This window comes from Crocodylus porosus, unplaced genomic scaffold (assembly GCF_001723895.1).
Source record: "Crocodylus porosus isolate Cpor-Errol unplaced genomic scaffold, CroPor_comp1, whole genome shotgun sequence".
NCBI classification, from domain to species: Eukaryota; Metazoa; Chordata; order Crocodylia; family Crocodylidae; genus Crocodylus; species Crocodylus porosus.
The window spans coordinates 55,106,202-55,120,628 of NW_017728907.1; the positions used below are offsets into that span (position 1 = coordinate 55,106,202).

General features: G+C 50.0%; 1 long non-coding RNA gene across 1 annotated transcript in view; it reads left to right on the top strand.

The window, feature by feature from the left end:
• The first annotated feature begins 9,909 nt into the window (after positions 1 to 9,909).
• Positions 9,910 to 14,427, top strand: part of LOC109307508 — a 27,504-nt gene continuing 22,986 nt past the window's right edge. The window contains exon 1 of the long non-coding RNA XR_002100278.1: positions 9,910 to 10,818. This is a non-coding gene — a long non-coding RNA (uncharacterized LOC109307508). The remainder of the gene's footprint in view (positions 10,819 to 14,427) is intronic.

Genomic DNA, 14,427 nt, shown 5'->3' on the forward strand with positions numbered 1-14,427 from the left:
TGCTTGTAAGTTTCATAGTTTCTAGGGTCGGAAGGGACCTGAGCAGATCATCGAGTCCGACCCCTGCCATGGCAGGAAAGACTACTGGGGTCAAACGACCCCAGCAAGGTGTTCATCCAGCCTCCTCTTAAAGACCCCCAGGGTAGGAGCCTGCACCACTTCTCTTGGAAGTTGGTTCCAGATCCTAGCCTCCCTGACCGTGAAGTTGCGCCTCCTGATGTCTAGCCTGAATCTCCCCTCTGCCAGCTTGTGACCGTTATTCCTGGTCACTCCTGGCAGCGCTTGGGGGAACAGGGACTCCCCCAGTGCCTGCTGATCCCCCCTGACTAGTTTGTAACAGGCCACTAGATCCCCCCTCGGCCTTCTCTTGTGGAGGCTGAACAGGTTCAGGCCCCATAGCCTGTCCTCGTAGGGCCTGCCCTGCTGCCCCCGGATCATGCGGGTGGCTCCTCTGGACCCTCTCCATGTTGTCCACATCCCTCCTGAAGTGCGGCGCCCAGAACTGGACGCAGTACTCCAGCCGCGGCCTGACCAGTGCCGCATAGAGGGGGAGGATCGCCTCTTTGGACCTGCTCAAGATGCATCTGTGGATGCACGACAAGGTGCAGTTGGCCTTCCTGACTGCATCCCCACGCTGCCGGCCCATGTTCATCTTGGCATCAGTGATGACTCCAAGATCCTTTTCTGTCTCTGCCCTGACGAGAAGGGAGTTCCTCAGCCTGTAGGTATGGTGCCGGTTGTTCCTCCCCAGGTGCAGCGCCTTGCACTTGTCAGTGTTGAATCCCATCCTGTTCTCATCCGCCCACCCCTGTAACCTGTCTAGGTCCGATTGTAGCCTATTCCTCCTTTTTAGCGTGCCCACAACCCCCACATCTTAGTGTCATCAGCAAATTTGAAGAAGGTGCTTTTTTCCCCTTGTCCAAGTTACTGATGAAGGTGTTGAACAGTGCGGGCCTGAGGACCGAGGCCTGGGGGACCCCACTGCCCACATCCCTCCAGGTTGAATAAGATCCATCCACCACCACTCTGGGTGCGGCCCTCCAGCCAGTTGGCGACACATCTGACTGTAGGTGTTGATGCTACAGTCCCCCAGTTTCTTAATGAGAACAGGGTGAGAGACAGTGTCGAAGGCTGGCTCAACAAAACTCTCTAAAATGGAGTACTTTGAGGGCTTCTCCAGCCTCATTGAACTGTGGCAATTAAAAGGTGATGCTGTCTGCATCTGCCTTTCCCAACAGAGTGATTTGACAAAACTCGCTCAACAAGTGAAAAGAGAAGCCACTTGTCAGTACTATTCTGGTGTCTAGCAAAGACATTAGTATTTAAGGAACCCCCAAATCAGCTTGTTTTCTACCAGAAGTATCCCGTCTCCCTCTTTTCTTTCCTGAAGGGACGTGACAGTTCTAGCATATGTCATGGCCTACAGAGCTGGTGCCCTGTTTTGCTTCCTGCGATGTTATGACCTTGACCAGGGTCAAAGCCCCAGAGGCTGGGCCAGATGTAAGAAACCAACAGGCACTTTGTTAAAAAGGCAAACCACTCAGATTTCATCCTTGCAGATCCTAGAGGAACAGTAAAGAGCTTGTGCAAAAACTCTTTCTTTACAGGTCATATTTCCTGTCCCCTTCCCCACCTATTCTGCGGAAAGATCCTTTGGTGCACGAGATCCTTCCCACTCGAGACAACGTTCCTGATTTGCAGTTAGGGTCATTGATCAGAGACCATAATGCCTTTGGAAAGCGCCTCTCTTCTTTGCTCTGCTGCCATGGATTAGGCACGTGTCTTCCCGTTGACAATGCAATGGAATTACTGTTTTCTAGCTTGGGAAGCCCGCGGTCAAAGCATGTTCTCATTACATCAGGTAAATGTGGAATAAAATCCTGTGTTGGAATGGTACACCATCGGGTGAAGTCTGGAAAGTAAATGGCTTTATTCTACGTTTATCTGGCTTGGGACCAGGGACGATATGGCCCATTTATGCCCTAGTGACTTCAACAACTTACAGATGGTACAAGGGGATTTTTTACCGTCTCGTGTCCCAACCCTCCACGTATGGAGATTCGGTCTGGAGTGCTTTGCGGAGTCCTGTTTGCTTTAATGTTTAGGAGCATTCGGAGGAAGGAGAAGACAGCATTACTGTATGTGATTTATTTGAACATCATATTAGAGACTCCCTCTGGAAGAACATTATTGTCCTGGTCTAATAGAAAAAACTTTAACCTTGTTGAGTGTTAGCTGATCGGGTTTAGTATAAAATTTGCAATTCTTTGTTCCTTGTCTTTCAGGGCAAAGGAGGAGAAATCAATATTTTTTGATCTTCTAACGCATCCCTTTTAATGCATTAGAGTTAATTTTTCATACCAAGATGTGATTAACTTGTCCTGATACTTTCAAAAGGGGAATTTTTTTACACTTTTCTCATGTCATCTTGAGCAGCAAATAGGCTTATTTCTTGATGAGCTGCTTCTCCTAGTGGCATATGTCATGCTCTTGCCTTCAATTCTGTAGACCTGCTGTATTAAAACAAAGCACAACTTCAGCTTGTACCCTGCACGAGATGCTTCTACCTTCCCCAGTCCCCCTTCCTGCCTGCTCCTCCTCCTCTACCTGACTTTACATTTCATTGGAATTAAGCTTTTCTGAGGGACTTATTTTCCCTTGTTAGGCTGTTTTTGTTTCTGAGCGACAAGTGATTATTTTCAAGAGGTTTGCCAAATGCAAAGGAAAATAATCTTTTTCCCTCTGTGTTGAAGGGAGCAGCACAATTAGAAACACTTTAGATGCTTGACCTATGCTGAAGTCTCCAAACAAAAGTTGCAAAGATAGGTTTGATGTTTTTCAGGCACAATTAGCATAACGCTGTAATTATGGTTTATAGCGGTTGTATTCCCCCAGCTATTACATTGACTAAATCCATTCATCTGGGGTGTTCTGGCATGCTAACTGAACATACACATGTCCCCCCAGCCTACTGAGTGAATACACACGCATACACACATACACGCACACTATATTCTTGTTTCCAATCTATCACCATATGCCTGTCTTTTACAGTTCTTTGGTGCATGATGCTCATAGAGTGGATAATTAGCTAAATGAATTAATTGACATTCATACTTGTAATTAGCAAATGGTTACAAGCAGCTAATCTCCTTGGGACAACTAAAATTTCTCAGGGACTAATGTTAAAATACTGTAAAATCATTAAGAGTAAATAATGAGGGCTGATTGTAATGCATGATTATGGAGCCTATTTTCTTTCCCCAGTCATAAATGCTTCCACATTGTAAACAAGCCTGTGCAAAAGAAAAGCACGCTATAAAATGTTCTGGAAACGCCACCTCTCAGGAGATGCAGCGAGTCTGAAGGAGCTGCACTCCAGATACAATCGAAGCCAGATGGATGGCACGCAATAAATAGCATGTTGATAGCTGCTGCGAGCGCTTGTCTTCCTCTATTCTATGACAAAATAAGGGTAGTGCCAGCTCTTCCTAGCCGTCTTTTTCCCCCCCTCAATATTTACTATAGAGCTCCAACAAATAAGAAACATGAAACAAGGCTAATCTCTGGGTGGCTGAAACCCCGGCTGGTGTGACTGCATTGAGGCTTGTTCCAAAAATCATATGCCAGGGATCAGGAGGGCCTCCCTTGGTAGGGATTGACTTGCCTCCCAGGTATAACACCCTGCAAGAAGCTGATGCACTGTACAAGTGACACTTTGCCAGTTCCTCTCTGAGATGCTGCCCAAAGCCCTGGTTGCAAGAAAGGGTTCTTACAAAGATGTTGCACAGCAGCTACCACTCTCCTCTGATGCTCTTTGCCTACTAGGAGATGGACTCAGCGCCTCTGGGGGCATTTGGGTTGAGGGAGGATTCGTCCCAGAGAAGGAAAGGGTGTTTGCACAGACTCTCTGGCCACCTCTCAGAGCCTCGCCAGCAGAGATTGCCCAGTGCCTCTGGTATGCATTGCACCCCTGGCTCCTTGCTTTGTGCTTGCCATGTGGCCTCTTGGGCAAACTGGGTCTGCAAGGACCTGGGGCTGAGAAACCCTCCTCTAGGTGGGCTTGTGTGGCTACAAACCCAGCCCAGCCTCCTGTACCTGTGCAAAATGGTGCAACTCAGGACTTCTGTCAAATAGAGGAAAGAACCACGAACCAAAAACAAAGGGCTCAATCATGGATGAAGGTTGGGGTGGATGGCTACCTCCCCTGGACTGCAACTAGAAATGGTTTGAAAAACAGCCCAGAAAGCAAGGAAAAGAGCAGTCTGTTTTTTTTTTTCAACTTCTCCTAATCTGCTTGGTGGTATCGAGGGGGGCTGCCTCTTGTGGTGGGGGAGGTAAGAAATGGCTCTTGAGGCATGATCTGAGTCACTTCAGTCCTGTAGGCACCAAGGCTGCCCTGGCAGATGGACAGAGGGGCTGACCTGCTGGACTCCCTGCCTGCTCCTTGCCAACCTCGGCCTTGAGCTTGTCTTCTTCCACACACTCATAAATGCATGTTGCTTTGCCCTTGGTCTGCTGTGAGCATACAGTGTGCTCGGGAAGTACCGAGGCTGGGTCAGGGGTGAAGCTGAGGCAGTGCCGCATGAAAGGTTAGCTGCAAGGATGACCGGGATGAGCTGGGCATGGCCACCCCACCTCTGTGCCAGCCACTTAGGCCGTGGGCAGGTTGTGGAAATACCCTTGGGCATGGCACAGGGGCAGCGCAGGCCTGCCTGTTGTGTGCAGCACCACATCAGAAGCTGTGCTTCGATTGTTCCTTGCTAGATAGCCCTAGTCTGCTGTAAGGTAACCCTGTTTACACAGCCAAGGTTGACACGACTGACTGTGATGCTTACTCATGTCGGTAGCACGTACATGACTAATGTTTTGGAGATCAATGAGGTGAGGCTGGCATGTGAGTAAGTGCTAATCCACATAAGAGATTCAGAATAATCCTCCGTGTGGCTTTAGGCCTGGTTGGTGGGTGTCTGCAGAGGAGGTTTTTGAGAGTTGGTGGCTTCTTTGTGGTTTGAGAGTTCATAGGTGATGAGCGATCTAATGCATATTCCCTTCTCCCCCTTCGAGTCTCCCCTCTCCCCCTTTGAACTTGTCTGGAAATTCATATAAATAATGTCCTACCCTGCAAGCCAGTCTAGACTCTGACCCTCCGTAGGTCTGAAATGGAATAAAGGTCTGGCAAACAAATTGCATTTCTTTAATTGACCTCACCTCACCTGATTGCAGGCAGGGACTATCCTAGTCTCCAGTCCGTTTCAAGGAGCGAGCTCAGTTCTTCATTTCAGTGTCTTTAGCTACAATGGGATTGGTAGACTGAGTCGTGATGTGAAAGGCCTGCCCAAGTCTTATGGTCCTTGGGTTAGCCTGGTAAATGCTTGCTAGTCTCTGTAGCTGTTAGCCCACCTGCAGCCACCTTTGTCTCCCTATGCCAGTCATCCATTTTCAGGTTTTGGGGTGGTTGTTTTTTTTAAAGCCTCCTCAGAGGCCTTGAGTGTTGGCTGCACTCAAGGCTGGGGATTTTGATGGCTGGGACTTAAACCCAAAGGCTCCTGGGTAGAGGTCTTGCCCCTCCACTCAGGGTGAGCCTGATGCCCATGTTTGGGGTCAGGAAGCAATTTTACCCCGTGGTCAGGTTGGTGCAGACTGTGGGTTGTTTGCCTTTCTCTATAGTGGGGGGCCTGGTCCTTTACTCGGGGTCTCGCTAGAGTATTTTAACAACTTTTGCAGCAGGAGGACATTGGCTGTCATGGTATCCCTGCGTTACCGGTGGCAGGTCAGGGTGTTATGTCTTGGGTGTTGTGTCATTTGACTGTGTAGTTTTGCTAAGAGGTTAGACAGTGGGTTTGGATGGCATGGTGTGGATAGGGATGATCCTGCCTCGGGCAGGGGGTTGGACTAGACGACCTCTCGTGGTCCCTTCCAGCCCTGCTTCTCTAGGACTCTGATTTGCAGCCGCAGTCACGGCGGGCAGCCTTTGTCGCTAGTTTGGAGCAAGGCTTGAACTGTACCTTTTGGACCCATAACTGCTCTTTCATTACGGGCTTGTTAGGCCTTAAGCCTAATCTTAAGCAACAGTCTGTGTCCTGAGCTGCCTCCACTCCTGAAGGAGTGCCATGTGAATACCACGTTATAGCCAAATATTGGTTTGGTCTGCATTATCTTAAGGAGGGGCTGCAGAAGGGGGACCACTCAGCGCTGGCGACGCGTAGGGGGTGCACACGGGTGCACGTGCACCCCCTGCAAAAAGCGCCGCCAACAATGCCAGCAGCGCCCGTGGGCGGTTGTCGATCGCCACCCCTCCTCCCCTACCCGCCCCCCGTCACTGACACCACCACCGGTGGCATCTACAGGCAGACCCTGACTGCTGGTAGGTGCTTGCCACCCCTCACCCCCAGCACTGCCGACACTGTCGTGGCCGCCTGCGGGAGCTCCCCACTCACCACCACCACGGCCCTGCCGCCGACACCGCCATCGCCACCGCTGCTTGCGCGCAGTCGCCGTGCCCCTCCAGCCTCCAGCGTAGTTCTCTGAATTACATGAAGATGTCCTGCTAAGATGTCAGGCACTATATATTGGGGCACCAAGTGGTTTCACCCTGGGTGCCCTGGGTGTCCGCGCTGCTGGGAGAGGGAGACGATCAGCCCCGATTCTCCATCCGTTCTACCTTGTCTCATCTCTGCTGGTATAATTTAGCAGTGCCTTCTTTGTGCCCATTTGGCACAGATGCGCTACAAGGTGTGCAGTGGAGAACGGGGCCTGCAATGAGACCGATCCAAATCACCTGCTGTCCTGGCCCTCCAGTAGCGCCAGGCCAGTGTTGCAAAGTGGCACTGATTAGAATCAGTGCATCGATCCCGGGTGATGGATGCTTCTTATTTTGTTTCAAACATGGATTTTATTGAGTGTGTCTCTAATGGATACAGACATGCGGCAGCCTCTGCAAATAATGGCTTGTTCGGTAGGAGATTTCTTGTTGACCAATGAATCAATGATACAAGCAGTCAAGAAGGGAAAACGGTGCCTCCCCTGCTCCTTGCCCATGTTTGAGTGAACCAACTATCCAGCGAGACCTGTTGCCTCCAGTGATCTTACCTATGTGCTGTTTGCTGCCCAAGTTGCCTTTGCAGATTGCCAATAAAAGGGGAAAACAAGGGAAGGCCCCTCCCCTGCAAGTGAATCTCTGCAAGCAGAGACAACACCCTGGTTCATTCTCGTATCATAAGATCGTGACCCTGGGACTAGCTCAGAGCAAGGTTAGTTGCTGTCGTGGGATATTACCTGCGACGTTGGTAAAAGAACTGGTTGCTTTCTGCTAACGCTGAACAAGGAACTTTTGCATAGGCAGGAAAACCGTCTCCGCTCCTCTTTAGCCTGGGATCGACTCTGCTCCATTCCTGCTCGGCTTAAAGAGACCGTGTACCTCCGCAGAGCATAGTGTAGAAAACAGTGTGGTAAAAGCTCTTGCAGGTGGTTCGGCACTTCCAGCGCCTGCATGGAGCAGCAGAGATGCAGCGGCAGTGAGACCTGGCGGGGCTCTAGATAGCGACATTTTGCACACCAGTTATTACCTTTTTGTTCCAGCTAGGAATAGGAAGAACTGAGCCTTGCCTGCTGAAACCAGATCAGAGCATGTGATTTTTGTCTGTAGAAGCTAAGCCAGGGCACCTTGATAGCTACCACAGTGCTATAACCCGGTTGCCCAAGATGTGTGTAACCCCAGAAGCGTCAAGGTCTGATACAAAGCCCGTCCAAGTCAACTGGCGTCTTCTGGATCAGGTGCTCCCAGGTTACAAAAGGTAAACAGCTTCCCAGTGTACTCTGTGCATTTAGCAGCACTTTAAATAGTTGCTTTTGCTATAGGCTTTTTTCCCTTTAATCTTTCCTTTACAGACACCCAAAGAGTTAATTCTAAAAATAGCAGGTTTAGCAAAAAATTAAATTAAATTAAAAAATAACGCCCCCCGCCCCCCCAAAAGGTGGGAGCTGCTTGTTCTCTCTTTAAGAAGGGTTAGCAGGGGAAATGGCAAACAACGAACAATTGCCGTGGAGATTTTGCGGTTCTTGCTCCCATTTCTTTGTAGAATTTTGTTTCGGTTTCTAAAAAGCTACTGGAGCATTTTCTTTAAGCCCTGGTAAAACGTGTGCAGTCAGGCAGCACCCAACAGAAGTCCACAGGGCTCCAGGGTAAACAGCCAAGGTTAAAGGAAACGAAAGGAAAGCAAACTCCAAACTGGTTGAAAAGTAACCACGCTGACAATGAAGACAAGTGAAACATCAGGGTTACTGCTCTGTTCGGCCTCCTTGGCCACAGGGAGAGAGCAGAGGCATGGATTTTTAGCTGGGCACACCTCTCTCCCAAAGGCTGGAAAGGAGCGTTTAGATCATCTGGTCTTGCCCTGGCATAACCCAAGCCACCAGCTCAGCCAATCCATGCAAGAACATCATATTTAGCCCCAAATCCTGCAAGCCTGTCATAGGTACTTTGTTATTACTGAGTTGTCCCAGTATTCACAGGCGGATACTTCGGCGTGCGTGTACGTGTGTGCATGGCCATCGCATTAAAGACATTCGCTCTTGATTTAAAGATTCCAAGTGACAGTGATTCCACCCTGGGAAGCTGGTCCGATGCCTTTGCTGTTTTAAGAACATGCATCTTCATTTCCAATTGGGCTTTGTCCACTGGATGTTGGAGACGAAACAGTCGAACTGAAGCAGCAGACGTGTATAAATACATAGATCATATTTCTTTCACTATGATTGCAAGGATGAGTAATACACAGAGCCCATGATCCCACGCAGAGCATGTTTTGACTCTTGGGGAGACACTATAATGTATTACGAGGAAAAGAGAGGAGATTGTTTCGTAGGTCAGTTGATTCTGTCTGTCTTGTAAGGAAATGCTGACAATAGCATTTCCTTCATCACTTTGCTTTCTATAATAATCAATACTGCATTGGGTTCAACAGTGGCTTGACCACATCCTTTGTGGGTATAAACTGGACTAGCCCCAGGGCCATCAATGAGGCAGCGCTGATTAAGTTCTGAGGATCTGCCCCTGTGGGAGTGTCTGCACATCAGTGATAACCTGGTCTGGCCAGTAAGCCTGTACTATGGCATCTCTCTGCTTGCATGCTCCATACCTGGGAATGCCCCCAGGAGCCACTCCAGGGCATCCGTCTGCAGCAGAGCTCAGGTAAACCAGAGTCCAAGATCCCAAGAGCAAACATAGAGTTTCATAATTTCATAGTTGGTCGGGTTGCAAGAGACCTGAGCAGGTCATCGAGTCCGCCCCCCTGCCCTGGCAGGAGAGATTACTGGGGTCAAGCGACCCCAGCAAGGTGTTCATCCAGCCTCCTCTTAATGACCCCCAGGGTAGAAGCCAGCACCGCTTCGCTTGGAAGCTGGTTCCAGATCCTAGCCGCCCTGACCGTGAAGTCGCGCCTCCTGATATCTAACCTAAACCCACCCTCTGCCAGCTTGTGACCATTATTCCTGGTCACTCCTGGCGGTGCTCGGGCTCCCCCAGTGCCTGCTGGTCCCCCCTGACTAGTTTATAACAGGCCACTAGATCCCCCTCAGCCTTCTCTTGTGGAGGCTGAACAGGTTCAGGTCCCGTCGCCTCTCCTCATAGGGCCTGCCCTGCTGCCCCCGGATCATGTGGGCGGCTTCCCCTGGACCCTCTCCATGCTGTCCACATCCCTCCTGACATTGCTTATCCAAGTGTGAAGCCTGTGAGTGGGACCAGGTAAGGGTAGGGGTTGAGCTCTGTGGCATCCCACCTGAGAAACACTGCTGCCGCAGTGCTGGCACAAGAGTCCTGTAGCAAACAGGTAAAATAGTTCAAAGCAAATTACGTGCAAGGCGCTTGCTCAAATCTGCCCCCAGGCAAGCTCCCCACCTAAGGCGGAAGCATAACCTGCTGTTGTCTGCTTGCCAGCCTTGAAGCAGGGCCATTGTTGCAAAAGCAGGTTCAAGAAGGGGCGAATAATGAACAACCTCACCGTATTTTTAAAGAACGGGGAGTTCACCAGAACCTGCTGGAGATGGAAGAAAAAAACAGGGCTGAAAAATGAGCTGTATGGCAGATTTCCCATGCTGCGCGTCGATTGGTCTTGTACGCCTTAAACGGAGGGGGAAGAACACCCAGCAGAATTTGCAAATTAGCTGTTTTCTGGGAAAGATGAAGGTAAAATCAATGTCTGACATCCTGCTCAACCTTCTGTCTTACTGATCGTCCTCCTGTCACATGAAACGTGGCTGCATTAGATCTCTGAGACTCTGTCATGCCTTCAGAGCTTGGGGTAGCATGTGGCACACTTCCCTTAGTTTTCAACTGGGTTTTTTTTGTTCCTTTATTTTTATTTTTCCTTGCACCCGGTGCCAATTTCTCCTGAACGGTGAGCTAGAAGAAGGTCAAGGGGAAGACAAAAGGTTGTGATAACTCATGATGCATGGCTAAGCTGGGCAGCAGAGGTGTGCAGTCCAAGCATTGGCACAGAAATGGGAAGGGAAGTGATGGCCGGCAAAGTAAAGATTTGTTTGGTGCCACCTTAAGAAAACTTAGTTGAGCATTTTTAAGGAAGTAAAGGGGTTTGCCGCTCCCTGTGCTCCTAAGGACAGTTCTGGCAGTTGATCTCGCTTTCCTCTCCAGGCCTTTCGGGCACAATGGGAGAGAGCATGGGGGTGAAAAGTATAAGCAGGTGGTCTGCTATTTCACCTTGACAGCAGGTCACTGCCTGAGCCTGTCCCTGCTGCTCTGGTCTCGCAGAGAACGCTGCTCTGGACAGTTCAGCAAGTGCACAGCTCCTTCCAGCTAAGGTGAGATTAGGCGGATGAAAACCTCAAAGCAGCTTGGCTGAGAAGCAAGGAACCCATGTAAAAAGTGGGGGGTGACGTGGAAAAGCAGCTGTTGGTCATGGAGGACATCTGGCTTGGGTGAGGCTGGCGCGGGAGGGCTGGCTGTGCAATGCATAAGTGTGCAGTGCTAAGCCCTTGCACTTGGATGCAGCTGCCTTTTGCATTGAACTTCAGACAGTCGTTGCTTGCTCGCTCTCTTTTTTTTGATTGACTCTGTTTGTACAACTCTCCTCTGGGACAGAGGAAGGGAAGAGATTCCCTAAGCACAGAGGCGTTTTCAGGTGGTTTTTAACTCTGCCGAAAAGGAATAACTTTAGTGCACGGACAGCGTCTGTGGGAGGGATGTGGAAGGGGACCTGCGGGGTGCATCTCAGCACCTTTCGGATCTGTGCGGATCGATAGATACTGTGCAAATCCGTAGCAGGCTGCATGAGGAGGCGTTGCCGTTTGGTCACGTTCGTTTACCAGCGTCTGGCTGATTTGCGTGGGCATGAGATGCTGCTGCGAGACCCAGATGTTTGGCATTAGCTATTCAGGCAGGGTGTGTTGTGGCCTTGGTGAAGTGAATCAGATGAATGCGTCAGTGGGTGGAAATCTGGCCTGAATCTTAATCTTTTCCTTAACTGAGAACCCGATTTCTCTCCTCCACGTGATAGTCCCAGTGGGAGCTACTGGGTGCCGAACGCTATCAAAACTGTGGCCTTTCCTGTGATGCCACAGTGAGAGTTGGGTTCTTCTGAAAATTCGGTCCCCCATCGCGGGAGCTGAGCACTGGAGGCTGCGGTCCTTACTTTCAGCCCGGCAGTTTCCTGGGGACTATGAATGACCAAACCCTCCTAGTGCCCTTGGTGTCTGACAGCCTGGGAGTGTTTGCCATCAAAGACTCTGCTGCCTTTTGACCTCCGTAGAAAAGTTTTAATTGACTCCCATCTTAGGTACCATATATATTATAGAGGAAGTCTGAGGAATGGGACAGACCGGCTGTGTCGTGGTGTCGAGTAGGTATGGCCCACGTACCATAATTGTCCCAAGCTCTCTTGAAGATAACCCTTGGCAGAGAGCACCTGACTTTTGGGAGAAGCAGGGTCTGGTGTGCCGCCTTTTATTCCAGGTGCAGTTCGAGTTCAGTTTTCTTGAAAAATTGCCTAAAACCCCTCAGACTAATGGAGGTGTCAAGTTTTAGCTTCCTGCTGTATGGCAGTCGTGCAGAGGGGTAGTTTGAACCTTTGCTTTGCCTGGCCCAAGCAGTGGTTGTGTGTCTGTCGAGCTGATCAAAGAGTTCACCCCAATACTTCGTACACTTTGCGGGCGAAGCAGAGACAGTACACTTCATAATACCATTGGGACTTTTGTACAGAGTGCCTGAACCGCAACATGCTCAGTAGGGACTTTGGGCTTCTCAGCAGGATGTCATATAAGGCGCACCCTTTGATCTTTCCATCTCAGCATTACTTTTATCATTCTGAAGCTTTACAAATTGCTGTAACATGCCTTGATGTGTTGACTTTCATGGGTGGGGGGGTTGGCATCCCTTTTGTTGCATTGTTTTAGGAAGTTTACTGAGCAGGGCTGTATAGTGACAGTAGTCAGGTGGAAACAAATCACTCACTTGATGTGCGCTGTTAGGAGAAAGTCACGGTCATATACACATGCACAAGGCTACAGCTCCTGAAAGAGACTGTGCGCTGTTGACCCGATTTAGAGGTATTTGGTGGATTTGAAGTGGGTACCTGCGGGCTGTGTAGAAGGGACAGAGTGGGCTGGGACATGATGCTGAGACTAGGGTTAATTGGTGGCTAGGGTTCCCGATTTTAAATCGGCCATTCATTTCACCGTGTCACTCGAGTGTTCAGCCCAACTATAATAAGGCACTGTACGCGGTCCCGTGAAGAGTACGTTCAAAATCCAGCCTGTCCAGAGCCAGATCAGGTGCGTTGTTCCAGTCTCATCGCTTTTTTGCGTCTGTTTGGTTTGCGTCCTCCTAATTATGTGGTTTAGCTTGTCTCTCTTAGCGGCTCCTGTGCCGCAGATTGATTGGGTCAGCATGCGATGCCTCGGTGAGCTGATCCTGGTAAAGCCTCCAGACAAAGCTCTGTCATCAGCATGGCGTTAAACAACCACTGGAGTGTGGGGAAAGAAAAATGTGCTTGGGCGGGGGGAGGAGAGTCAGCAGAGAGCGAGCAAACCCAGCGCCTTTTTGAATTTTTCAGAACAAACCGTGCTGACATACGGGTCTGTTTGCTCTCTGCGTGTGGCTGAAGCCACCGAAGATGCTGAAAATCCCCCGATGTTCGGCTGGGCTAATGCACTCGGCAGAGAGGTCCTCGAGAGAGATGCAGAGGGAAGATGTGGGGCTGCCTGCTGGGAGTCCCCTGCCAGGGTACAGCCTTGTGTGGCACGCATGGGAGGGGGACAAGGCTGGGGTGGAGGACCATTCAGAGGGTGATGGGTCTTGGCGGGGACCTGGGACGACTTGCTTTGTTCCCAGGTAGGATGTTCTAGTGGCTAGCTACGGAGCCCAGCACTTCGACATCGAGAGGGACCTGTTTCGCTCAGAGGACAGAAACCAGTAGATGTCAACCTGTTAAGCGTGTTGTTATTCTCTTCTGCCTGTTTCCTGCTGGGATCTTTTGCATGCTCTCTCATGCTCTTGTGTAGTCCAGGAATTACCTTTTTATTTTTTACAGATCTAAACAAATCCTATCCCTCTTTCATGGGAAGGCTTCCTCAAATGATCGCGAACTGATTTAAAGCGGTGTGACCTGATGGCTGAGGTTTATCTGGAGCCACGAGCAATGCTTGTCCCCCTCCACCATGCCGAGATGTTCGAGAACGGGCATGAAAACCCACAGCCGCCAGCTGTGCGGTCCAAATCCAGGGAGTTTTTCATTTCTGCGGTAACCCTAGGCCACCAGTTCCCAATCTGTTTGCATGCCATGACCCAGTTTCCAGCTGGCTGAGGCTGCTTGTAGCCACAAATCCAGATGAAGCCCATCTTTGGTCACTGAATCCTGTGGGGCCCACCACAAGTGTCATGTCCCCAACTAGGGCTGTGACTCCAATTTTGGGAACCGATGTCTCAGACAAGCTATGACTCAGCTTTCCTGCCCTTCCTTGTGGCTAGACATTACAATAACTATGTGACAGGAGAGAGATGCTCTCTGGCGTTCTTCTTCCTGCAGTCCGGTTGCCCAACATCGGTGACCTCATTTTACCCAAATGCGTTACAGTAAATTGGGCAGTTCCTTGGATAATGTCTGCAGAGCTGAAATGCACTGGAAAGAGCATTCATCCCTTCGGTGCTTGGGGCTCCTCCTATGGTTTATTGGGGTAATTTGTTCTTTGAAAAGCTCTTCTGAAATGTCAGTCCCTGTGCTTGGCTCTTGGGTCAAGCTGCCAGAGTGTGGTTGTACCGTGGGAGCTGGTGATGCCACAGCTCTCTCAATCCCCAGCCTGTGCGTAGAGCATCTGTTGATCTTGGTAGCACCCTAGGGAGTTTCATAGATTTCATAGATTTCATAGACATTAGGGCTGGAAGGGACCTCGGGAGATCATCGAGTCCAGCCCCCT